Here is a 27392-nt window from a genome sequence, read left to right as displayed (position 1 = left end):
AGCCAATGGTTTAGTAAAGAAGCAGTATTTTAGTGGTGAGTGCCACGCTGTTCTTTGTTTATATGTTGGATTTAGTCAGCCGCTTCCATAAGGAGGACTTCTCATTAGGACAATTACAATACATATGTTGTCTTTATGAATATGTACATCATAAGACGGGGTTGTTGTTAATCACAACCTTTTTTATTAGCAAGAATTTATCAGCTAGTGTCCCTCACCTGCCAGCTTACTAGCCAGGGCTATTACAGGGTCTCAAGTATCCCAATCGGCGACAGGTACAGAGCCTGTTTAGGGACTGGCTAGGACTTTAGGGTACAGCTGCAGGTGAGTGAAGGAGGTGCCCCATCATCCCCCTCACTAGCGCTAGGGCCCAACATTGTTATAGTGTGCCCGGTGTACCCCTTGTTTTACTGAGTGTCATATTGAACTTTCATTTTTACCAATGACAATTTCCAGGTCTTGCATACAACATTGTCACAAGAAGCTCTAATGGTGGCTGGCTGGTGGATTATGTGTTCTAGGAGGGTAACAGAGAAAATAAGAAGTTTAGACAATCCTGTGCCCTTAAGAATTGGGTACTGGTTGTCCATCTGAAGGTTAGACCATGTAGTACCAAAAATGATATATTTTGTTTTTTGGACTTGTAATTTTCCAAAGACGTTAATAAGTTTACAAACCAAAACAAAAGTTGTCAAGTTTCGTCCTGACTTCCAGAAACTCAATACCACCAGAGTCAATTAATTCCCTCCATTGTATGACATTGGTAAGAGTTAAGTCCCTTTGCACCTGCACCAGATGAAACCAGATAAAGCAAAGCTCTCACTTCAATATAAGAGAGAAACCCACAGATTAGTTAAAAAAAAAGTTTAATTTACGAATCCACCGAACTGGACATCTGTCATCAAACATCTAATACGTAACTACTGAAAAAAGTAACCCTTTAATTATTCTCCTTGTTTTCCTTCCCTTCTTAGTTGTTATCAGTCTCTTTGAAGACGAGAGGAACGGACAGGTATATGTGAAGGCCCATTGTTCCCCGGGTGCGGGCAAGACATTGATGACCTCTCCCCCTCTCTCATCTCACTTAATAGTTCCCGTCTACTTCTTCTACAATGTCTGGGAATACAACAAGGCCCCGGGAATTTTACGTTTTGCAGCCAAAAAGAGTGCGCCATCCAAAATTAAGAAAAGAAAAATAAAACACGTCTTGTAAGCACTTGACTGAAGATACTTGGAGACTAGCTAAGTTATTTTTTTATGGTTTAGGAATAAAGAAAAAGTGGTAAGATCAGTGGCCTATAGAGAGGTGAGAAGGTAGAGAACAATTGTCATGTTGTTTCCTAGCGTCTTGCTCTTATGAATGAAGCTTAAGAAAAGATATCCTTGGCCACTTGTTAATAGTACACATCTTCTCCCAGGTCTCGCTCTATATAATGTTGTCTTATGAAATAGGGGCACTAAGACAAGGCACAATGCACTATATAAGATCTCAAGTCTCTGGCTTTTTCTTCTCACTCTGTGGGAATCTGGGTAAGCTGTCACATCGTTCTGAAGGATGGTCAATGTCTTATTCCAATGGTCCCTTATCAAGAAACCAAGCCGTGTTTATAAAATAGGCTAAAAAATTACTGGAGTTCAAAAAAAGGGACTTTTTTTCCACCAAATGTTTTTGTTATTGGAAGGAACATCAAAGGGTAAAATCATTTGGGCCAAGGAGAAATATTCGATCATTCCAAAGCATGGTCAATTTCTCATGCCCATTTCCAAGGAAGCATCATGTACGAGCAACAATTCTACCAAGGAATTCACCGAGTGCACTGAATTATTGGAATTTGTAGGAAAAGTTTTTCTTTTGGAACGACAAAGGATAATGTGCAGTTGCATTTTTCGATCTGCCATGGACTAATACAAAGGTGGATGAGGTAAGCTTCGCTCTACTTAATAAGGTTGGGTCAGTAACCATTCTTGGGTTTCATAAAATCATATTATGAAATTCCAAGTGTACAATCAAATGAGTTTTTTCAGGTTCCAGAAAATGTATTGTTAATCTCTGGGTGTATTAGTAGTTAGGAGATATAATATATTTTATAATATTTATGAACCCTCCTGGATTGTGCAGGAATTTCTTGAAAAAATGGTCTTTGCTCTGGGATCCTCCACAGCACATGCAAAATCTGTGTTGCAGTTATTGACCATGTCTGAAAGGAGCACTTTTCTGCTGCCGATCTCTACTCAATTAGATCAAGGCCAGGAGAGCACAAGATATGGAAACAGATGCTTGTAGTTCTCATGTTACTTCCCAGAAGATAGCAACCATGGAGATCAGGTGGCCCTGGTAATGGGTGTGGTGTGCTCCATGGCTGCAATATTAATGGATCAATCTCAGGCTAAGGGTTCACTCACATTATTATTACTTATTATTATAGTGCAATTAATTCCATGGCGCTTTACATATGAAAAAAGGTATACATAATAGGGACAAGCGTATACCACGGCTGAATGCTAGCTGATGTGAACGAGCCTTAATGCTAATACTCGTGCCCTCTCTGCTCTGGTTCACATTGTGGTTATGGAGAGATTCCTTTTGGTTGGAAGTTTTTATAGCAACACTCTCTGGCTGGCATTGTTACGGCACTGTTATTAGGTGCACTATTTGGCTAACACAGTTACTGGGTACATTGTTGTTTGTTTTTTTTTTTAAAGCAACAACCATCTCTGGCTGGCATTTATATCAGGGCCCTCATATGTGCCTGTTGTTGTCCTTGGGTACCTTCTGTTTGGCACTGTTCCTGGGGATACTCCTTGTTTGGCAATTTTCAGCAAAATTCTCTCATGTGGACCTCTTATGGGGGTCACCGTCTGAAGCTAGCACTAGGGGTGGACTTATCATTGGTGCAGCTAGGGGCCCAAGGGGTTGGGGGGGGGCATTTCTACCTGTAAAGCAGGTGGAATTGTGCGTTTTGGATGAACTACCAAACAATAAGGGGCCAATATATTGTTCTTACACAGGGGCCCTACTTTTCTGTCTGTGTCTGCCAGTGGCTAGCCCTATCATGGTTGAGCTGTTTATGAGGGTTTTATCTGGATGATAGTGTCTATAAAGACATTTTGGAATTGTTAGTGACACCCTGACATATTTTTTAGGGGTGTAACTAGTAAGCAGGGGTGGGACTTGTAAGTAAAAACCTTTTTGCTTGGTGTTTTGTACATTTATCCACTTCTAAAATCTGTAAAATTTACGTCACTTAGCTAAAGGGATTTTCTGTTTAGGCTCGTCCATAGAAACCACAAGTGGGCCACCCCATAATAACGAGGTCGGCAAGTGCAGATATGGGAGACGTAAACCAGATACATAAATCAAATATTCATGTTGCGGCTAAATCTCTCCATAATAAGCTGCAACAGACCTGTAACGATGCCGGACTCGAGCTGTGTCCCTGCCAGCCATGACACATCGTGATTCAGAGACCCTTCCTGGCTTGCCGGCCAGGTGACCATTAACCACTTATCTGCAGGGGTTGAGGCAGGGAAAAGTAAGGCACAATCCTCTGTATAACATCCTGCGGTGCGTGATTCATGATGAACCAGTGTTGGATTCATTTGTGGCACTGACACTTATTTTTAGCTTGTTTTTCTCCACTAATGGTTCCTTGGCAAGAGTTTACACCAACTTTTTTTTCACGTGTTTTTTAAGGTTTTACCTCTGCATAGCTACTTGCAATTTTATCTTCAGTTTTTCACATTAAAAGGCCGAAATAGGTATAATTGAATATTATTAAAAGAAACCTTTTTTTATTTGAAATCATCATCTTTGCTAGATTTTTTTCAAAACTTTAATTTGCAGTAAATCAATTCTCCGCAAATCTCACATATTATTATTATTATTTATTATTATAGCGCCATTTATTTTATGATACTTTACTTGTGAAAAAGAGCATACATAGATAAGTAAAATAATCGTGAACATTTCAAGGCACAGACTGGTACAGGAGGAGAAAAGACCCTGCCCGCGAGGGCTCACAGTCTACAAGGGATAGGTGAGGATACAGTAGGTGGGGGTAGAGATGGTCGTGCGGCACCATATCAGACTGAGGGTTATGGCAGGTTGTAGGCTTGTCAGAAAAGGTGGGTCTTCAGCTTCCTTTTGAAGGTTTTCAAGGTAGGCGAGAGTCTGATATGTTGTGGCAGAGATTTCCAGAGTATGTGGTAGGCACGGGAGAAATCTTGGATGTGATGGTAGGAAGAGGAGATGAGAGGGCAGAAGAGAAGGAGATGAGAGGGCAGTAGAGAAGGAGATGTGAAGATTGAAGGTTACGTGCGGGTAAGTATCGGGAGACTAATGCCGGCGTCACACGGTACGATATATCGGGCGATATGTCGTCGGGGTCACGTCGGTAGTGGCGCACATCCGGCATCATTAGACATATTGTACTGTGTGACACCTCAGAACGACTGTGAACGAGCAAAAATACTCACCTTATCATTGCTCGTTGACACGTCGTTTAATTTTTAAAAAGTCGGTCCTCCTTCTGTGCTCCGGTTGTTCATCGTTCCCGAGGCAGCACACATCGCTCCGTGTGACACCCCGGGAACGACGAACACAGCTTACCTGCATTCCACCCGCAATGCGGAAGGAAGTGGGCGGGATGTTACGTCCCGCTTATCTCCGTCCCTCCGCTTCTATTGGCCGGCCGCAGTGTGACGTCGCTGTGACGCCGAACGTCCCTCCCCCTTCAGGAAGAGGATGTTCGCCGCCCACAGCGAGGTCGCCCGGGAGGTAAGTACGTGTGTAGGGGTTCACGACGACTAATTGCCGGTGACGCACAAACGATGGGGGCGGGTACGATCGCTCGTGCGATCGCACAATAGATCGTCCCATGTAACGCCGGCATAAGTCACAGATGTATGGAGGAGACAGGTTGTGGATGGCTTTGTATGTTATGGTTAGTGTTTTGATTTGGAGTTGTTGGGCAATGGGAAACCAGTGAAGGGATTGGCAGAGGAGAGAGGTCGGGGAGTAGCAGGGGGACAGGTGGATTAGTTGGGCGGCATAGTTTAGAATAGATTGTAGGGGTGGAAGACGTACTGCAAAGCTTCATTTTGCCCTGAAAACACATGCATTGTATATAACACTTTCCAAGCTGTGTAATGCAATAATAAACCTTACTAATGTCCAAGTGACCAAAACATACATAGCTTTGGAAGCCGTTCTTCACTTCTGTGCTGTCACACACTATCTGTAATGTCTATTTAGTATTTAAAGGGAAACTTTCACGTGAAAAAATGCTATTAACCTGCAGATATAGAGTTAAGATGTCAGGTTATAGCAATCTGAAGATGCCCTATGCCTGCAATTCGAACCCTGCTGTTGAGAGGAAATTAACTTTTTACCCCCCAACAGCATTCAAGATTTGGTTATAGGGGCGGGTTTAGTGACCACTCTGTGTATCGAGTCCAGTGACCCCCACGCTGACTAAAAGCCTCCTCTGATGCTGAGGGGCAGTCAGTCAGTGAGGTAGGAGTGGTTATAGCTGGCATTTTTTATATACAAAATGGTGACTGAACCCCTGTCGGCACCATCCTGATGACTGAAATTCTAATGCTGCTGGTGGAAATATAGTTGTTTTCCTTCCTAAATAGCTATCCCCCCCCAAAATTTGGCAAAGCTTGTGAATTTGTATCTCAAATTATTTGATCATCACTAGTCTAACCTATACATTTGAGCGTTTTTCCTTGGAAGCATATGGATTTTTTTTCTCCTTATACTAAAACTTTGTGATATACTTAACCCTTGTCTGTTATCATGAGAAAAATCGCTAGTTGTACCAATCTGCATGGGGTCACATTGACCCCATTGTACCAGACAAGAGTCTATATCCTAAGTATTTTTGTAGAAAACATGAGGACTCATACAGGCACCAAGCAATAACCATGAATGCCTATGGCTCCGTTATTTAGAATGATAAAAACGGTGTGTCTTCTTCAATGATCCAATTTTTCTACCATAAGTTCTTCGGCTTTTTGTGCCATTTTTCTCTGGACACAATTCATGGTTTTCCCAGCATACATGTACCTATTTGGTGACTAATATCAAGCTGTTCACCCGGCAAACTTCAATATAAGGGATCCTTTCCCCAAATATTCAATTCCTCATAAAGTGGTGTTTATTTATATTTCTTTTTTACAGTACTGAACAACATTTCTAGAAACTGCTCAGGAGCAAGCCAAATCAGCTCCTTCTCTGAAGAAGAACCCCTACAAGCTTTGATGCCGGCCCAGCTTTCCTTCCTGTGCAGCTTGTTTTGCCAGCGCTTTGACTTTTTACTTTTGTTCCTATTTATTTAGATAAGGTAAGTTACTGGCAGTGGTGTACTAACACACGGGAATCAAGTGAGGTCTTGTCAGAACATTACTCGAAACTAAGGGAATGCTTAAGAAGAAGTTTCCGGGAACGTGTTACATGGTTTCCTTAGCTCGGCATATCTAGAAAGAAAAAATGGGGTGGTAACAACTTGAGGTTAATGGTTTTCAACATGAACAAATAAAAGTTTATAGATTTTAACCACTGGTATTGGCGTTTCCAAGCAATCTGTGGATGGCATCCAACTTTCCCTGCTTTTGGGGTAGTAGCATATAACTCTACGTCGGTAGAGTGGACCATCCAATCCATATCTACTCTACTAAAGTGTTACACCTTCACTAGATGAGACTCACACCTTCCACACACTTTTCCTGCAGACTTGCCCTATCTATGCCATGTTCCTGCTCCCTGGATGTGCCTTTGGATTCACAAGCCTTGCATGATGGCAGCTTGCATTCGAGAGATCATTGTTTTGCAAATAGTCTTGCGAGGCTTTGTCAACTCTACCAGGAGCCCAGGAGGTTTCACCTTCATATTGGGGGCTTCCTGGATGTACGGTATATTTCAGCGATGTTCAAAGAGAAGGATCGGCTCTGACAACCTTCAAGCCTTTATGTGTCACAAAGAGATTTTTGTAAGCAATGCTGACTGTCATAACGGCTTAAGGCTCTGTGGAAACTCCAGATTCTTCCCCTATGCCTTCTTACTTCTCTGATGTCTGTGATCAGTGCAGGAAGACTCGGGTGTCGACCCACAGACTTGTACTTCTTAAGCAGGCTAGCAAGAGTAAGGGGTGCTTCACACACAGCGAGCTCACTGCCGAGATCGCTGCTGAGTCACGCTTTTTATGACGCAGCAGTGACCTCATTAGCGATCTCGCTGCGTGTGACACTGAGCAGCGATCTGGTCCCTGCTGCGAGATCGCTGCTCGTTACACACAGCCCTGGTTCATTTTCTTCAAAGGCGCTCTCCCGCTGTGACACACAGATCGCTGTGTGTGACAGCGAGAGAGCGACAAATGAAGCGAGCAGGGAGCAGGAGCCGGCGTCTGACAGCTGAGGTAAGCTTGTAACCAAGATAAACATCGGGTAACCAAGGTGGTTACCCGATATTTACCTTAGTTACCAGCCTCTGCAGCTCTCACGCTGCCTGTGCTGCCGACTCCGGCTCTCTGCACATGTAGCTGCTGTACACATCGGGTTAATTAACCCGATGTGTACAGCAGCTAGGAGAGCAAGGAGCCAGCGCTAAGCAGTGTGCGCGGCTCCCTGCTCTCTGCACATGTAGCTGCATTACACATCGGGTTAATTAACCCGATGTGTACTGTAGCTAGGAGAGCAAGGAGCCAGCGCTCAGTGTGCGCGGCTCCCTGCTCCCTGCACACACAGCTAAGCGGTGTGCGCTGGTAACTAATGTAAACATCGGGTAACCATACCCGATGTTTACCTTAGTTACCAGTCTCCGCAGCTTCCAGACGGCGGCTCCGTGCAAACGCAGCGTCGCTTGCACGTCGCTGCTGCCTGGGGGCTGTTCACTGGTCGCTGGTGAGATCTGCCTGTTTGACAGCTCACCAGCGACCATGTAGGGATGCAGCAGCGATCCTGACCAGGTCAGATCGCTGGTCGGATCGCTGCTGCATCGCTAAGTGTGAAGGTACCCTTAATCTCTGCTGGCCTGCTTATTAATCTCCTTTAGTCACATGCTGTGGGGGACCCAGTCATATTCACTTCCTTCCTATATATACTGGCTGGACATTTCCATCAGTGCCGTCTATACTGGTCTAGAGAGGGGTTTGATATGGACTTACTGGTGGTTGGTGTGCATTTTTGTTGTAAAGGGTTGTGGGTTAACCCTTGCTATCCTTTTGTTGATACCCTGCTTCTCTTGCTTTTATCTTCAGTCTCTTACTGTTTGTTCCCGAGAGTTTGCAGTGTGTCTGAGTTTCTGTTTTCCCTGTTTGTCTTAATCTGTGTTTAAATCACACTCCTGCCCCTAGTGGGGAACTGATTAGGCCTGGTCAGGAGTAGAAAAAGGCATGAGACTCAGGCACCTCCACCATTAGGGGTGACCCTGAGGATAGGGATATCCTAAGGTCCCCTAGCATGAGGGACAGTATAAGAGCCCCTCGTTCCCCACAATCCTACAGTCACATTGTAACAAATTGTCAGACAAACAAAAGTAAAAATCTTTGGATCTCATGGATCCCTAGTTCAAGCTTAGGAGAAGAATGATGAAAACATATTTTTGTACACATACATTTTAAATGTCTTAACTCTCCTGCTTATCCCAGCTGAATAAAATGGCTGCTGGAAACATTTTGACCTTTCAGTAGCAAATTACAATGTTGAGTCTCCCCAGGAGAAATATCAATGTTCTTCTCCCACCGTGTCATTATAAAAATGACTAACTGCTTGTTGGCAAAACAATTTCGGTGTTCCAGTCAGTAAGTACATCTCAAACCTGAAAAACAAGGAAGAGACAACATGACAGAGTTCTGGAACATCTCAGGAGAAAGTAAAAGCTGCTAAGTCTAATAATTGGCAAAGGTTGGGTCTAAAATGAGCATTCCATTCAAAATATTTTTGGAGAATACTAAAAGTGTTAAAAAATATCAGCATTGACAGGTTACTGTCCTACTCCTGACACTGGTCTACCGGGTTGAGGTTGGTTTGGCATGAGAGGACAACCCCACCCTGGGCAGGATAGGTCCTTTAGGATACTGCTGCATGAATGGAAAACCTTAGCTTAGATGTTAGTAGAAGATGAAGGACACATCCTCCTTAGATACAAGTAGTATAAGAATTGAGAATATATCATTTAAGTCAACATAACTGATATTATAGAAATTGGATGGCCAGTGGTGAAACAACTTTATAGAATAGAAGACTAATCAAATATCTGTTGTCTATAACTTTGGTTTGAGTCTTGGGTACCAATTTTTTGGGTAATGATGATGAAACCAAGTAAAAAAGGAGCAAGTGCTGGCTGCTAACTCTGGATGTCTCATAGTAGTGTCGTTGGGTCAGGTTGAACAAGGCTGTGATTCCACCACCACGTTGCACAATTCTGCAGATAAGTTAATAAGCTTACGGCCTCAACTTAACTAAAGGGCCATTTACACGCTGCGACATCGCTAACGATATATCGTCGGGGTCACGGTGTTTGTGACGCACATCCGGCGTCGTTAGCGACATCGCAGCGTGTGACAGGCTGGAGCGACCGTAAACGATCACATAAGAGGCAAAAATCGTTTGTCTGTGAGAGGTCGTTTATTTAAGAAAAATCGTTGTCCGGTCAGTAGCGATATTGTTCCTCGTTCCTGCGGCATCACGCATCGCTATGTGTGACACTGCAGGAGTGACGAACATCTCCTTACCTCCGTTCTCCAGCAATGAGGAAGGAAGGAGGTGGGCGGCATGTTCCAGTCGCTCATCTCTGCCCCTCCTCTGCTATTGGACGGCTGCCGTGTGACGTCGCTGTGACACCGCACGAACCGCCCCCTTAGAAAGGAAGCGGTTCGCCGGTCACAGCGACGTCGCAGGGCAGGTAAGTCCGTGTGACGGGTGTTAGCGATGTTGTGCGCCACGGGCATTGATTTGTCCGTGATGCACAACCGACGAGGGCGGGTACACTCGCTAGCGATATCGGTACCGATATCGCAGCGTGTAAAATACCCTTTAGGCTGAGGATGGCCACACATTTTGAATAACTTTTGGTTGAGCTTGTTCCTCCGGCAGCAATTATTATCAAAATCAGTATAGACATGCACGCTCGTTCTGGCTTACGTGCATGTAATTTCAATATGGATAGTGGTGTAAATCGCTGCCAGAAGCAACTTATCTCCTTTAATAATAAAGGATCGGCCAAGTTGAATTTAACTTTTTCTCCTCCCAACATGTGCTGAACTAATGTGGGGCCAAGCTAACATATTAGGTGGTCTCTTGGTTATACAATGTAACTCTAAAGCCCACTTTACACACTGCGATATTGTTAACGATATTGCTAGCGAGCGTACCTGCCCCGTCGGTTGTGCATCACGGGCAAATCGCTGCCCGTGGCGCACAACATCGCTTACACCCATCACACGGACTTACCTTCCCTGCGACGTCGCTGTGGCCGGCGAACCGCCTCCTTTCTAAGGGGGCGGTTCATGCGGCGTCACAGCGATGTCACACGACATCCGTCCAATAGCAGAGGAGGGGTGGAGATGAGCGGCCGGAACATGCCGCCCACCTGTTTCCTTCCTCATTGCCGGTGGACGCAGGTAAGGAGATGTTCGTGGTTCCTGCGGTGTCACACATAGCGATGTGTGATGCCGCAGAAACGAGGAACAACGAGCGGCATGCCCCACCAACGATATTATGAAAAGGAGCGATGTGTCAATGATCAATGATTTTTGACGTTTTTGCGATCGTTGATCGTCGCTCCTTGGTGTCACACGCTGCGATGTCGCTAACGACGCCGGATGTGCGTCACTAACGACGTGACCCCGACGATATATCGTTAGCGATGTCGCAGCGTGTAAAGCACCCTTAAGGCTGTGTGCACATGGAGACTTTTTGTGGAATTTTTGGAGCAGAAACTGAGCAGAACCTCCAAGGTTTTGAGCAGTTTTGAAACTTGGAGGAGGATTTGGAAAGTTTCAGCTCAGTTTCTGTTTAGTTTGTTCTCCAAAACCTCCCCAAAAAACTATGTGTGCACATAGCCTTAAGGATATAGGAAAAACATAAGTGAGAACTAAACTAAGTTGGAGTGGAAAACCACAAAATCCTAAATGCAGTACTAGTGCATGAAAACAAGTTAGGAAATGGAGAATGTCAGTAAGAAAGTTGAGGTACAGAAGTGGCTCAAAAAACATCCAAAAAAGATGTAATGTGAATGCACTCTTAAGGGTGCTTTACACGCTGCGACATCGCTAACGATATATCGTCGGGGTCACGTCGTTAGTGACGCACATCCGACGTCATTAGCGACATCACAGCGTGTGACACCAAGGAGCAATGATCAACAATCGCAAAAACGTCAAAAATCGTTGATCGTTGACACATCGCTCCTTTTCATAATATCGTTGGTGGGACATGCCGCAGGTTATTCCTCGTTTCTGCGGCACCACACATCGCTATGTGTGACACCGCAGGAACGACGAACATCTCCTTACCTGCGTCCACTGGTAATGAAGAAGGAAGGATGTGGGCGGCATGTTCCGGCCGCTCTTCTCCACCCCTCATCTGCTATTGGACGGCCGTCGTGTGACGTCGCTGTGATGCCGCACGAACCGCCCCCTTAGAAAGGAGGCGGTTCGCCGGCCACAGCGACGTCGCAGGGAAGGTAAGTCCGTGTGACGGGTGTAAGCGATGTTGTGCGCCATGGACAGCGATTTGCCTGTGACGCAGAACCGACGGGGGCGGGTACGCCCACTAGTGATATTGGTAACGATATCGTAGCGTGTAAAGTGGGCTTTAGGCTCTGGTCACATGACTGTATACTCCACATGCAAGAAAATTGGTTCAATTATGCTAATTGATGTATGATCCAATTTTCTCAGATGTGGGGCGAAGAAAAAACGTTTCTCCACCTTCTCTATAATGTCAGTGAAATTTTGACCACATTTAGATGTCATCCAAGTATGATCCGATTTTTTTCGATAGACCCATAGAGTTGAATAGGCAAGTGCCATTCAATTTTCGGAGGCAAATTATGCATGCTGCAATTTTTTCCTAGGATCAAAACCATCTGAGAAAATAATTAGACATATGTCTCCATACAATAACATGGGGACGAGTACTATCATGATGCACAGTGACTTATGTTATTCAATGGGGCAGTGCAGTTGAGCTTTTCTATTATTTTCTCACACCGATATGTTGTGAGGAAAAAAAAATAGCAGCATGTAGCAATTTTACTCTGAAATGAGATGAGACTCACCCATTTAAGTCTTTTGGTGCGCAAAAAAAATGGATACCACCATATAGCAGCCAATTTTTACGGATACATTGAAATTCTGTAACAGGAATGTGTGTGGGGGGAAGGGGTGAATACTCATTTTGTATTAATGGGCAAGTAATACGGCAGTCTAACTGCACCCAATCACTGACGCCAACACAAAGGGGTGGGCGGAAGAAGGGATGAATATTCAATTTGCATTAACAGGTGAGTAATATGGTAGTCTCATGCATCCAATCACTGATGCCGGCATAGAGGGATGTGCAGGGGAAGGGGTGAATATTCATTTTCCATTAACATACATTTAACTGTCCGGGATGCAACTACAAATTTTCTGGGGCTTAAAGTAACTCAGTATATCAATAATAAAAAAGAAGACATCCCCTGAAAATAAGCCCTGTTTCGGAGTAAAAAATAATATAAGACCCTGTCTTATTTTGAGGGAAAGATGGTAGCTGCTGAGATGAGGAAAAAACGGATTGTATATGGACGGTACATGGACAGCATACGGATGGAAAGTGAGAAAAAACTGTCCCACTCATCTGGATGAGAATAGGACTGATTTTTTATACTGTTGTGTGCATGAAGCTTTAATCTTATAAATTGTGATTCTGCATCAGTTGAGGGTTAATATTCTGAGTCCTGCTCTGTTTTGGGTAGGTGAAATGAAGATAAGAGCATATACATGTTGACTGTACATAAATCCAATCGGAAAATTGGCTTTGCGTCCGCTTGGGTCAACAGTAAACACATTTAGGTAAACAGGGTCTAAGCTGCACTTGGAAATGGAACTTCCTTGGTTTGCACCAGCAAAAGGTAACGCGGCTGCTCATTACTTAGCATAAGATCCATGATGACATTGCGCAGTTTCAAGAGGATTAATCAGATTACAGAGCAAATATTGATAACGCATTCACCAGTCTTATATAAGTTCTACAAATGGAAGGAAAGATGGCGACACTTGGCTACAGAACACCACGGTGCAACTGGAGGAATCAAACTAGAAGCATAAATCAACAGGGCTGGATTGTAGGGTGGATAAAGGGGTCAACCATCTCCAGCACGTGGTCACCAGACCTGTGTCCGACTCGAAACTTTATATCTGTTAGAGCACTAACTGTAAGGGGTACTTTGCACACTACGACATCGCAGCTGCGATGTCGGTGAGGTCAAATTGAAAGTGACGCACATCCGGCGTCGCTTTCGACATCGTAGTGTGTAAAGCATTTTTGATACAATTAACGAGCACAAAAGCGTCGTAATCATATCATCAGTGTAGCCTCGGTCATTTCCATGAATCGGGAAAGACCGATGTTACGATGTTGTTCCTCGTTCCTGTGACAGCACACATCGCTGTGTGTGAAGCCGCAGGAGCGAGGAACATCTCCAACCTGCGTCCCGGCCGGCTATGCGGAAGGAAGGAGGTGGGTGGGATGTTTACGTCCCGCTCATCTCCGCCCCTCCGCTTCTATTGGCTGCCTGCCTTATGACATCGCTATGACGCCGCACGACTCGCTTCCTTAGGAAGGAGGTGGTTCGCCGGCCAGAGCGATGTCGCATTTGCAGCTTAGGTATCCATGGATACAACCACGCATATAGTGACTGTGTTAGTCGCTAGTGGTTGTAACCATGGATACCTAAGCTGCAATGCCCTGAACATGAGGTAAGAGACATAGCTAATCAGTGGAACTATACTACAATACATTTCTAATTGGAGACATTCTAATTGGAGACATTTACTTCCTTAGGAAGGAGGCGGGTCGCCGGCCAGAGCGATGTTGCAGGGCAGATGAGTGCATGTGAAGCTGCCGTAGCGATAATGTTCGCTACGGCAGCTATCACAAGATATCGCAGCTGCGACGGGGGCGGGGACTATCGCGCTCGGCATTGCAGCATCAACTTGCGATGTCGTAGTGTGCAAAGTGCCCCTTAAAACATATAAGGATAGGATCTTGGAGATGGGAATAACCCTTCAATCTCCGTCAGGAACAGTCAATAGCCACTCTTTGCCAGCACCGGGTACAACAGGCAGGTAATTCCTTTTGTTAGGTTTTAGGTACATAGTAGAAAAAATAGTCTGGACCACCTCTTTAAATAGACAGTGCTATGTGTGAACTGTTTGGGGCTATTATGGAGGTAGTGTGGTACTTCTATGTAGACATTGTATGTACTATTACTTACCAGTATGCGGTGGTATTACTGAGGAGCTATATGAGTAGTATTATTGCGCTGCATTTTGAGTCATATTAATGACCATATTACTTTATAAATTGTTTAGTGATATTATTAGACAGCGCTATATAGAGGAGGGGAATGTTTTTTATGTGCCCATTATTGTGATTTTATATGGTTTCTCCATCTTTTGCCTTAGCATGAGCTGTATTATTGTAGACATTATATGGTGGCACTATTAGACGTGAGCACTGCTATGTGTGTATGGTTTGGGACTATTATGTAGATACTATGGTAGTTTTTTATGTGCACTTTATGTTCTATTTTATCTGATACAATATTAAAATCCCTTTAATGCAACAGAGGAAATATTTGATGCAAGTAGCCCGTCTTATCCGCCTTGTCAGAGGGGCAATCTGTGAGCCCTCGGGGGGAAAATAAACAATTGACTTTGGCAGAAATGTTGTCCTCTGACCATTGTGTTGGAGCTGACAAGATGAGAAGGAATTGGAATTTTCGGGTAAAAAAAGTTTTTTTTTACTTTTAGGGTACAATTAGATGACATCTTTAGTAAATTTAACCTTTCGGTCTCCCATGTTTCTGCGTGCCAGGTGTCCAGGTTTTCTTAGCGAGACACACGGAAGAGCACTTTACTGTTTACCGTTTTCTTGTCATCACCCCATTGTTCTTGTACTTATAGTAGTTTTGGCACGGACATGGCTCCATACAACAATCAATCATGATGCTCATCTCTCAGCTAATAACAGCTCTACCTTCCAATGAACCACAACGCTCAATAAACACTTAACGGTTCTCTGAGATCTGATGTGGGCGACCGCAGAAAAATCATCACCATCCTAATAGGACTTGTCAATATGGCTACCTATTTGGCTGTATGTGGGAATGCAAGAAAAAAGCATCGTTTTGACCATGTCTGTTTATTTTTATCTTCCATACGTTTTTAAAAACGTTGTCATCCTTTTTTTTCTGGTATAGATATAGAAAATTAAATTACAAAGCTTCTCTTATGCTTTCAATGTTAAACACGTATAACACACCGATGGTACACAGATTTTTTGGGGGGGATTACTGTGTTAGTAATGAGGGTGTCTGATAGATGCCTCTCCATTACTAACCCCTGGGCTTGATGCCAGCTCACATTACACAGCTGTCATCAACCCCATAAAAAAATTACCTCGATTGCCACCTCACCAGGTTAATCGTGAAGAGTCGAACAAAGTGCCAGAATTGGCACATCTAATGTGACGCGCCAATTTTGGGGCAGATATGGACTGATATATTTAGGTTGGGAAGGGCTAAATAACCAGACATTTCCTGACTGATAATACCAGCCCCCAGATGTCTGCTTTGCCTTGGCTGGTCAAGTGTACAAACCCTGCTTTAATATAAGTTCTCCCTCCTATATCAACTCTCCCTAAACTTCTCCCAGAGCACAGTGTGTCGAGTATCCCACCCCAGGTCTCATATATGACCTGATGATACGATGCAGCAATTGGCGAACTTATTCCATGACGGTATAGTGTGTTACTAATGGTCATCAATGAGACTGTGGTCCCAGTTCTCTTCAAGTCATTGATCAGGTCTCCCCATATAGTTCTGGGCTGATTCCTGATGTTTCTCAGAATCATCCATACTCCACTAGGCGAGATTGTGCATGGAGTCCAAGACCGAGTAAGATTGACAGCCATCTTGTGTTTCTTCCATTTTTTAATAATTTCCTCAAGAGATGTTGCCTTCTCACCAAGCTGCTTGCCTATTGTCCTGTAGCCCATCCCAGCCGTGTACAGGTCTACAATTTTGTCCCTGGTGTTCTTAGACAGCTTTTTGGTCTTGGCCATGGTGGAGAAGTTGAAGTGTGATTGTGTGATTGTTTGTGTGTGCGTGGACAGGTGTCTTTTATACAGGTAATAGTTTCAAACATGTGCAATTAATACAGGTAATGAGTGCCGAGTAGGAGGGTTTCTTAAAGAAAAAATTAACAGGTCTGTGAGAGCCAGAATTGTTGCTGGCTGATTGGTGATAAAACAATTATTTAATGCAATAAAATGTGAATTAATTATTTAAAAATTATACAATCTGATTTTCTGGATTGTTTTTTATTCTGGCACAGATGAAGTGTACCTAGGATTAAAATTAAAGATCTCTCAATTCTTTGAGGGTGGGAAAACATGCACAACCAGCAGTAAAATGCATACTTATTATTCCCACTGTATATATACAGTATATACACATATACACAGAGTGTGAAATAAGTTTTGAACATGTTCACCTATTTTCTCCCAGTAGTTCACAGTCTTGATGTTGCGCAAACTTGACATGGTCTTGAATATGCTTTTGTTCAGCCATGAAGTCTTGTGTGCTGAGCGTGCATACATGGAGGTTGAGTGCATTACTTATTGTTTTGTTTGAAACAATTGTACTAGCTGATTATTATAATACTAGAAGGTGGCCCGATTCTACGCATCGGGTATTCTAGAATTTACGTATTGTGTAGTTAATGTATGATTTTTGTTATATATATATATATATATATATATATATATAGATGTTGTTGTGTGTAGTTACCAAGTGTTTGTGTAGGGCGCTGTACATGTTCTGGGTGTTGTCTGGGTGTGGCGGGGGGTGAGAGCGGTGTTGTTTGTGTGTTGCGTTGTGTGTCGTTATTTGTGGAGCGCTGTGTGTCTTTATCATTGTGGATGAGTGTTGCACGGTTTGTGTGGGTGTGGGGTGTGTGTGTGTGTGTGTGTTTTGGGGGAGGTTTGTTTTGTGCAATGTGTGTGTTGTGCGATATGTGCGTATATTTGTGTGTGCCGCGGTGTTTGTGTGTTGGGTGTTGTGTGTGTGCGGCGTTGTGTGTGTGGGTGTCTGTGTAGGTACAGTGTTTGTGGTTCCCAGTGTGTGTGTGGTGTGTTGTGCAGTGCGTGTGTGGCAGTGTGTGTGTGTGTGTTTTGGGGGGAGGTGTGCACCCCCCATTGTGCTCCATCCCCCATGCTGCGCACCCCCCATCGTGCTCCATCCCCCATGCTGCGCATTCCCCATCGTGCTCCATCCCCCATGCTGTGCACTCCCAAACATGCTCCACCCCTCATGCTGCGCACTCCCCATCATGCTCCATCCCCCATGCTGCGCACTCCCCATCGTGCTCCATCCCCCATGCTGCGCACTCCCCATCGTGCTCCATCCCCCATGCTGCGCACTCCCCATCGTGCTCCATCCCCCATGCTGCGCACCCCCCATCGTGCTCCATCCCCCATGCTGCGCACTCCCCATCGTGCTCCATCCCCCATGCTGCGCACTCCCCATCATGCTCCATCCCTACTCCCCACTGTGCTGCATCCCCCATGCTGCGCATTCCCCATCGTGCTCCATCCCCCATGCTGCGCACTCCCAAACGTGCTCCATCCCCCATGCTGCGCACTCCCCATCGTGCTCCATCCCCCATGCTGCGCACTCCCCATCGTGCTCCATTCCCCATGCTGCGCACTCCCCATCGTGCTCCATCCCCCATGCTGCGCACCCCCCATCGTGCTCCATCCCCCATGCTGCGCACTCCCCATCATGCTCCATCCCCCATGCTGCGCACTCCCCATCGTGCTCCATCCCCCATGCTGCGCACTCCCAAACGTGCTCCATCACCCATGCTGCGCACTCCCCATCGTGCTCCATCCCCCATGCTGCGCACCCCCTATCGTGCTCCATCCCTCATACTGCACACTCCCAATCGTGCTCCATCCCCCATGCTGCGCACTCCCCATCGTGCTACACAGTTACACATCAGACATTAAACATGCACACATCTGATCGCATACACTCACACACACACCCCACTTCTCCCTGTGCCCACCGGTGGGCGGTCCCAGCAGCTGTGCTGCACGCCGTGCTCCTCTGCCGACACTCACAGATCCGATCGCATACACTCACACACACACACTCACACACATCCGATCGCATACACTCACACACACACACATCCGATCGCATACACTCACACACACACACTCACACACATCCGATCGCATACACTCACACACACACTGACGATATCGCACATACGCACTGACACAATCACAACATCCGGAGATACCACATGCTTCCGGCCATGTGATCCTCCGGCAGGTCCTGGAAGATCACTGCACAGTATCGCCGCCGAGAAGCAAGCGATATCACGGGATGTTGTAAGTATGTGGATGCGATCTGATGTGTGTGTGAGGTGTGTGTGAGAGTGAGTGTGATCTGATGTGTGTGTGTGTCTGTTCTTATGTGTGTGCGTGTGTGTGTTCCGCCGCTGCAGGACGTGGATGCGATCAGATGTGTGTGTGAGAGTGAGTGTGATCTGATGTGTGTGTGTGCCTGTTCTTATGTGTGTGCGTGTGTGTGTGTTCCGCTGCTGCAGGACCTTGATGCGCTCACCTCGGAGCGAGAAGCCATTCCGTGTGGGGGGCGGAGCCTGGGCGAGCGGCCAATCCGTGCGGGGGGCGGAGCCGAGGCGAGGAGAGCGGCCAATCCGTGCGGGGGGAGGAGCCGAGGCGAGCGGCCAAACCGTGCGGGGGCGGGGCCATGGCGAATCCTTGAAGCCGAGCGGCCAATCCGTGCGGGGGGGCGGGGCCATGGCGAGCCCAGCGGCCAATCCACTGTTTGTCACCGTAAGGACATGGCCAATCCGTGCGGGGGGGCGGACCCGAGGCGAGGCGAGCGGCCAATCCGTGCGGGGGGAGGAGCCGAGGCGAGGCAAGCAGCCAATCCGTGCGGGGGGGCGGCGGCCATGGCGAGGCCAGCGGCCAATCCGCTGTTTGTCACCGTAAGGACATGTCACGGGACACAATTTTGGAGCAAGACAGACAGACAGACAGACAGAATAAGGCAATTATATATATAGATTATTATTATTATTATTATAGCTGATCCTCAAAGTCCCAGTCTGGAGGAGCAGATGTTATGGATCCTTGAAGTCTTGGTCGAGAGAAGTAACTATTATGGACCCTCTAAGTCTTGGTCCAGAGGAGCAGCTGTTATGGATCTGTGGCGCCCTGAACAAGCCAGGACGTCACAGGTACTGCAACAACACACCCCACACCCCGGCTAGGCACATCAAGGTCAGAGAAAAATCCTCCAGGGGCTGATGTCCACACCAGGGGGTGGAGCCAGGCAGTTGGCCTCACCCACTGATGAGTTCACAGTCCTGGAGGCGGGAAAAGGAAGGAGAGGAGTGAGTTCATTTTGAGGAGTTGAGGAGTGAAGGGGTAGCGGAGCAGACTGACCGTGTCCGGGTGCGTGGCCCGGGCATATACAGCAAGGTTGGCAGACGGTGGTGACCGTCTGCAGGAGGGGCTGATTGACGTGAACCGTAAGGACCGGGGACGGGCGGTGGCCCGCCGGTACCGGATCGGGGAGCGAAGAGAAGCAAGCACCATTCGGCAGGGCCTACGGACCCCAACCAGGCTTGGAGTCGCCGTAAAACCGGTCAAATCCGTTAGCGAAGGGAACCTCCGGGGTTTCCCAGCAGTCAAGACCTGATTGAAGGAAACCGCTCAAACCGTGAAGGGAAATACAGTCACCGCCAAGGCTACAGTTCCCAGGGCCAGAGCCTGCGGGCAAAAGGGGCTCCCTCAGCCTCCATCCAAGCTGGGGAGCGGGTTACCGGTGGGAAGCCACCAGAACCAAGAACATAACACAGGTGCAGGGAAAGGCAGTCACCGCCAACCTACCGGGAGAAGAACCACCGCAGCCGTCTGTGGGACCCGTCCATCCAGCCGTTTGTTTAACCGGAGACTTTGCATTCATCATTGGCTGAGTGAGTACCACCGTGCCGTGCGGCACCGCGCTGCCCCCGCGACCCTGCACCTCACCTGGACCCGTAACCCGCCTGCCATTCCTCCCTCACCGGGCCCCGGGTCAACCAACTCCCCTACCCACGGAGGGGAAAAACAACATCCAAGCTGCTCCCTGTCATCGCTCCCGGGATCCCCGTCCAGAGCAGCGGTGGTGTCACAACCTCACCACAACCGTGGGTGGCATCACGGACAATAAATCCCCAAAACCATTCCCCTTTTCTCTCACGGGCGAGAAGCGCCGCTTGAGTCCCCGGATCCGGCCCACCGCTTGAGCCACCGAGCAGCAAGCGAAGCAGCAGTAGTGCCGGACCCGAGCGTGGTGAGCGCAGCGTCCCCTCCCCGCCCGCGACAGATCCTCAAAGTCCCGGTCCAGAGGAGCCACTGTTATGGATCCTCAAAGTCCTTTTCTGGAGGAGCAGCTGTTATGGATCCTCAAAATCTTGGTTCGGAGGAGCAGCTGTTATGGATCCTCAAAGTACCAGTTCGGAGATGCAGCTGTTATGGATCCTCAAAGTTCCTGTGCTGAGGAGCAGCTGTTATGGATCCTTGAAGTCCCGGTCCAGAGGAGTTGCTGATATGGATCCTTGAGGTCTTGTCCGGAGGAGCAGCTGTTATGGATCCTCAAAGTCCCAGTCCAGAGGAGCAGCTGTTAAGGATCATTGAAGTCCCTTTCTGGAGGACCAGCTGTTATGGATCCTCAACGTCCTGGTCCAGAAGAACTGCAGTTATGGATTCTCAAAGTCCTGGTCTGGAGGAGAAGCTGTTTTGAATCCTCAAAGTCTTGGTCCAGAGGAGCAGCTGTTATGAATCCTCGGAGTCCCGCTCTGGAGGAGCTGCTGTTTTGGATCCTCGAAGTCCTTGCTGGGAGGAGCAGCTGTTATAGATCCTCAAAGTACTGGTCTGGAGGAGCAGCTGTTATGGCTCCTCGAAGTCCCTCTCTGCAGGAACAGCTGTTATGCAGGACACATTGATGGCAGTGGTGTGTTGGTGCGGCAGGGTGATCCAGTTGGATCAATAGAAATTGTTGTGGGAGGATAGCAGCAGAGACAGCAGAACTGGAACCACAGGAATCGATCAAGTAGAGTTGAAGCAGCAGCAAAGCAGATCTGTAAGACATAAAGTAGTAAGGTGGACATAGTGGTGAGGAACTACAATTGACTCAGCAATGTAGAGCTGTGTTTGCAGTAAGTTCAATATTCAGGTGCTACCACAGTGATATAGAAGAGTTAGCAGAGGTGAGTTTGCTGCAAAAAAATTCACAGCCAAAAAGAGCAACAATGTTTACTTGCTCAGGCCACAGAAACAAATGCACTCACAGGATGTAGCAAAATCCCTCAATAAACATGGGGGCAACAGGTGCCAAACATTGACAGAGCAACCACTCACACACTGCCACTCCATGGAGGGGTTGATTGCTTAGTATTAAAATTGCACCCAATTGAAATGTATAGGGCGCCGTTCACACATGTAGACAGAACTGTCGCATCTAATGGATGTGGCAATTCCGGGCGGCTGCTGGCTGATATTGTTAGGCTGGGGGGCTCCCCATAACGTGAAGCTCCCCATCCTGAGAATACCAGCCTTCCCCCATGTGGCTTTACCCTGGCTGGTATCAAAATTGGGGGGGACAGTTTTTTTAAGATTTATTTATTTATTTTACTGCATGATATAGACCCGCCCACCGGTGGCTGTGATTGGTTGCAGTGACACAGCTGTCACTTAGTGTGGGGGTGTGTCTAACTGCAACCAATCTTGGGCGCCGGTGGGTGGGGAAAGAAGGGAATATGAGATGGAATAATGAGCGGCCGGCATTTTCAAAAGAGGAAAAGCCGCCAGAGCAGTGTGACAGCCGTGCAGCGCTTCGCCCGTGATCGGTGAGTATGAGAGAGGGGGAGAGACTGACCGACGGACAGAGAGACAGAAAGAGAGAGAGAGACAGAGAGAGAGACCGACCGACGGACAGAGAGTGACAGACAGAGCGACCAACTGACAGAGAAAGAGACCGACCGACATTGACAGAGAGAGACTGAAAAGACCTGCGTTTTGTTTGTCAAAAAAGCATGCGGAACGCAACAAAAATGCAGTCCAAGTGCATTTTGGTTGCGTTTTGACCCATATCATTGATTTCAATGGGTGGAGAACGCAGCTACAACGCACAAAAGAAGTGACATGCTGCTTTTATTTCCGCAGCGATTTTTGGCATCCAAAACGCTGCGTTTACAAATGCAGCGTGCACATTGAATTTTCGGACTTCTCATATACTTTGCTGGGGAAGCAGAACACATGCAATTTGGCACTGAAATGCTGCAGTTCAAAACGCAGCGTTAATGCGGGAAAAAACACAACGTGCGCACATAGTTGTAGTTCGCCGATGCATCGCAACGAGGAAGGAATCCTTGCGGCGAACTACAAGACCCAGGAGGCCGGCGATGGAACGGAAGGTAAGGTAAGCATAATATGTGTACCTTCCGTTCCATCGCCGGCCTCCTGGGTCCTGTAGTTCGCCGCTCCAGGCTGTGTATCGGTAACTATCGGCGACGAAGCAGGAACTTCCGCTGTCAGACGCTACTCAAACGCAGCGCGCTGACCAATCAGAGGCTCCTGCCTTTGACGTCAGCGCTCTGGATGCGGAAGTTCCTCCCTCGTCATCATGGTTACCCGATACACAGCCCATGCTAGCGAACAGCAAGTTCCAGCAGGCCGGCGATGTAACAGAAGGTAAGGTGAGCATATAATATGTGCGTGTGTGTGAGTTTGTGCAGGTGTGGAATGGCACAACAAGGGACCAGGATGGGACATTTAACAAGTTGTGGAACGAATTGTCTGCATTGCAATGATTTCCTATATACAGTTAGGTCCAGAAATATTTGGACAGTGACACAAGTTTTGTTATTTTAGCTGTTTACAAAAACATGTTCAGAAATACAATTATATATATAATATGGGCTGAAAGTGCACACTCCCAGCTGCAATATGAGAGTTTTCACATCCAAATCGGAGAAAGGGTTTAGGAATCATAGCTCTGTAATGCATAGCCTCCTCTTTTTCAAGGGACCAAAAGTAATTGGACAAGGGACTCTAAGGGCTGCAATTAACTCTGAAGGCGTCTCCCTCGTTAACCTGTAATCAATGAAGTAGTTAAAAGGTCTGGGGTTGATTACAGGTGTGTGGTTTTGCATTTGGAAGCTGTTGCTGTGACCAGACAACATGCGGTCTAAGGAACTCTCAATTGAGGTGAAGCAGAACATCCTGAGGCTGAAGAAAAAGAAAAAATCCATCAGAGAGATAGCAGACATGCTTGGAGTAGCAAAATCAACAGTCGGGTACATTCTGAGAAAAAAGGAATTGACTGGTGAGCTTGGGAACTCAAAAAGGCCTGGGCGTCCACGGATGACAACAGTGGTGGATGATCGCCGCATACTTTCTTTGGTGAAGAAGAACCCGTTCACAACATCAACTGAAGTCCAGAACACTCTCAGTGAAGTAGGTGTATCTGTCTCTAAGTCAATTCCAAAAATAGACAGGCCAGAATTAAATTTGCTGAAAAACACCTCATGAAGCCAGCTCAGTTCTGGAAAAGTATTCTATGGACAGATGAGACAAAGATCAACCTGTACCAGAAGGATGGGAAGAAAAAAGTTTGGAGAAGAAAGGGAACGGCACATGATCCAAGGCACACCACATCCTCTGTAAAACATGGTGGAGGCAACGTGATGGCATGGGCATGCATGGCTTTCAATGGCACTGGGTCACTTGTGTTTATTGATGACATAACAGGAGACAAGAGTAGCCGGATGAATTCTGAAGTGTACCGGGATATACTTTCAGCCCAGATTCAGCCAAATGCCGCAAAGTTGATCGGACGGCGCTTCATAGTACAGATGGACAATGACCCCAAGCATACAGCCAAAGCTACCCAGGAGTTCATGAGTGCAAAAAAGTGGAAAATTCTGCAATGGCCAAGTCAATCATCAGATCTTAACCCAATTGAGCATGCATTTCACTTGCTCAAATCCACACTTAAGACGGAAAGACCCACAAACAAGCAAGACCTGAAGTCTGCGGCTGTAAAGCCCTGGAAAAGCATTAAGAAGGAGGAAACCCAGCGTTTGGTGATGTCCATGGGTTCCAGACTTAAGGCAGTGATTGCCTCCAAAGGATTCGCAACAAAATATTGAAAATAAAAATATTTTGTTTGGGTTTGGTTTATTTGTCCAATTACTTTTGACCTCCTAAAATGTGGAGTGTTTGTAAAGAAATGTGTACAATTCCTACAATTTCTATCAGATATTTTTGTTCAAACCTTCAAATTAAACGTTACAATCTGCACTTGAATTCTGTTGTAGAGGTTTCATTTCAAATCCAATGTGGTGGCATGCAGAGCCCAACTCGCGAAAATTGTGTCACTGTCCAAATATTTCTGGACCTAACTGTATACACATTACTGGGGCCTGTGGAGCCTACATACTGACAGTGGTGGCCTGTGGGGTATACATACTGGCCCTAGGGATGCTTAGCGCACAGGCTGGCAGCGGTGGAAGACGCTGAGGGCCCAAGCTGGCAGCACTGGAGGGTGCCTTTTTCTATTGCAGGCACAGGGGGGACCTGAGAAGACAAGTGCTGGACTCTCCCCTGCTCCCCCTTCCTGCAGGCACACTGCTGCCCCCTCCTGCAGGCACACTGCTTCCCCCTCCTGCAGGCACACTGCTGCCCCCTCCTGCAGGCACACTGCTGCCCCCTCCTGCAGGCACACTGCTGCCCCCTCCTGCAGGCACACTGCTCCCCCATCCTGCAGGCACACTGCTCTCTCCCTCCTGCAGGCACACTGCTGCCCCCTCCCGCAGGCACACTGCTGCCCCCTCCTGCAGGCACACTGCTCTCTTCCTGCTGCAAGCACACTGCTCTCTCCCTGCTGCAAGCACACTGCTCTCTCCCTCCTGCAAGCACACTGCTCTCTCCCTGATGCAAGCACACTGCTCTCTCCCTCCTGCAGGCACACAGCACTCTCCCTCCTGCAGGCACACAGCACTCTCCCTGCTGCACGCATACTGCTCTCTCCCTCCTGCAGGCACACTGCTGTCCCCTCCTGCAGGCACACTGCTCTTCCATCCTGCAGGCACACTGCTCCCCCATCCTGCAGGCACACTGCTCTCCACTCCTGCAGGCACACTGCTCTTCCCTCCTGCAGGCACACTGCTCCCCCATCCTGCAGGCACACTACTCCCCCATCCTGCAGGCACACTGCTCTCCACTCCTGCAGGCACACTGCTCTTCCCTCCTGCAGGCACACTGCTGCTCCATCCTGCAGGCACACTGCTCTTTGCCTCCTGCAGGCACACTGCTCGCTCCCTCCTGCAGGCACACTGCTCTCTCCCTCCTGCAGGCACACTGCTCTCTCCCTCCTGCAGGCACACTGCTCTCTCCCTGCTGCAAGCACACTGCTCTCTCCCTGCTGCAGGCACACTGCTCTCTCCCTCCTGGAAGCACACTGCTCTCTCCCTCCTGCAAGCACACTGCTCTCTCCCTCCTGCAAGCACACTGCTCTCTCCCTCCTGCAAGCACACTGCTCTCTCCCTGCTGCAAGCACACTGCTCTCTCCCTGCTACAAGCACACTGCTCTCTTCCTCCTGCAAGCACACTGCTCTCTCCCTTCTGCAAGCACACTGCTCTTTCCCTCCTGCAGGCACTCTGCACTCTCCCTCCTGCAAGCACACTGCTCTCTCCCTGCTGCAAGCACACTGCTCTCTCCCTCCTGCAGGCACTCTGCACTCTCCCTCCTGCAAGCACACTGCTCTCTCCCTGATGCAAGCACACTGCTCTCTCCCTCCTGCAAGCACACTGCTCTCTCCCTCCTGCAGGCACACTGCTCTCTCCCTCCTGCAAGCACACTGCTCTCTCCCTCCTGCAAGCACACTGCTCTCTCCCTGCTGCAAGCACACTGCTCTCTCCCTCCTGCAGGCACACTGCTTTCTCCCTCCTGCAAGAACACTGCTCTCTCCCTCCTGCAGGCACACTGCTCTCTCCCTCCTGCAAGCACACTGCTCTCTCCCTCCTGCAAGCACAATGCTCTCTCCCTCCTGCAAGCACACTGCTCTCTCCCTGCTGCAAGCACACTGCTCTCTCCCTCCTGCAGGCACACTGCTCTCTCCCTCCTGCAGGCACTCTGCACTCTCCCTCCTGCAAGCACAGTGCTCTCTCCCTGCTGCAAGCACACTGCTCTCTCCCTGATACAAGCACACTGCTCTCTCCCTCCTGCAGGCACTCTGCACTCTCCCTGCTGCAAGCACACTGCTCTCTCCCTGCTGCAAGCACACTGCTCTCTCCCTCCTGAAAGCACACTGCTCTCTCCCTGATGCAAGCACACTGCTCTCTCCCTCCTGCAGGCACACAGCACTCTCCCTCCTGCAGGCACACAGCACTCTCCCTGCTGCTGGTGCACTTACCTCAGTTGCAGATCTGATGGTTTTGAAGCAGCTGCTGTGCAGATGAGTAGGTCACATGTGAGCATCCTGGGTAGAGGGGGCAGGCCGGAGGGGCGTGGCCAGCTTCGAGAGCAGCAGGAGGGGACAAGGAGGGCATCCGAGGAGTGTGTGTGTCCAGCATAGAGAGGGGGCGTGTACGACCGCAAAGGGGCGTGGCCATCAGGATAGATGCCAAGGAAGGCATCCAGAGAGTGTGGCAGGCATCCGGAGGGGGCGTGGTCGGCAGAATGCGGGGGAGTGGCAGCTGCGTCTCACTGCACTGCGGGATACAGAGCTCCCAGGCGTGAGAACGGGACTGACGTATAAAATCGGGGCTGTCCCGCTGTATCCGGGACTGTTGGGAGGTATGGCTTACAGCCTATTGATGATGCCCATACTATTAGATTAGGCAGGCTTCCCAGTACAATAGACGTGCACCACACAGTAATGGAGACCCTAATTTACAAGGCCTACATTAATGGACCTTGCTACATGCTGTATAAAGATATGATACTTTGCAGCAGACTACAATACCAAAAAGATGGTGGTGAACTCCACCATAGCGGTGTGGACAACAACTACCTAAAATTAGAGGTGGCATCC

General features: G+C 47.8%; 1 long non-coding RNA gene across 2 annotated transcripts in view; it reads left to right on the top strand.

Annotated features, from left to right (window-relative positions):
- The first annotated feature begins 1526 nt into the window (after positions 1-1526).
- Positions 1527-27392, top strand: part of LOC142310372 (uncharacterized) — a 64927-nt gene continuing 39061 nt past the window's right edge. For both annotated transcript variants that reach the window (XR_012754143.1, XR_012754142.1), the window contains exons 1-2: positions 1527-1922; positions 6188-6350. This is a non-coding gene — a long non-coding RNA (uncharacterized LOC142310372). The remainder of the gene's footprint in view (positions 1923-6187; positions 6351-27392) is intronic.

The sequence above is a fragment of the Anomaloglossus baeobatrachus genome, chromosome 5, assembly GCF_048569485.1.
Source record: "Anomaloglossus baeobatrachus isolate aAnoBae1 chromosome 5, aAnoBae1.hap1, whole genome shotgun sequence".
Classification (NCBI taxonomy): domain Eukaryota; kingdom Metazoa; phylum Chordata; class Amphibia; order Anura; family Aromobatidae; genus Anomaloglossus; species Anomaloglossus baeobatrachus.
The sequence above is the reverse complement of the archived record's forward strand: the minus strand, read 5'-3'. Positions and strand labels throughout refer to the sequence as shown.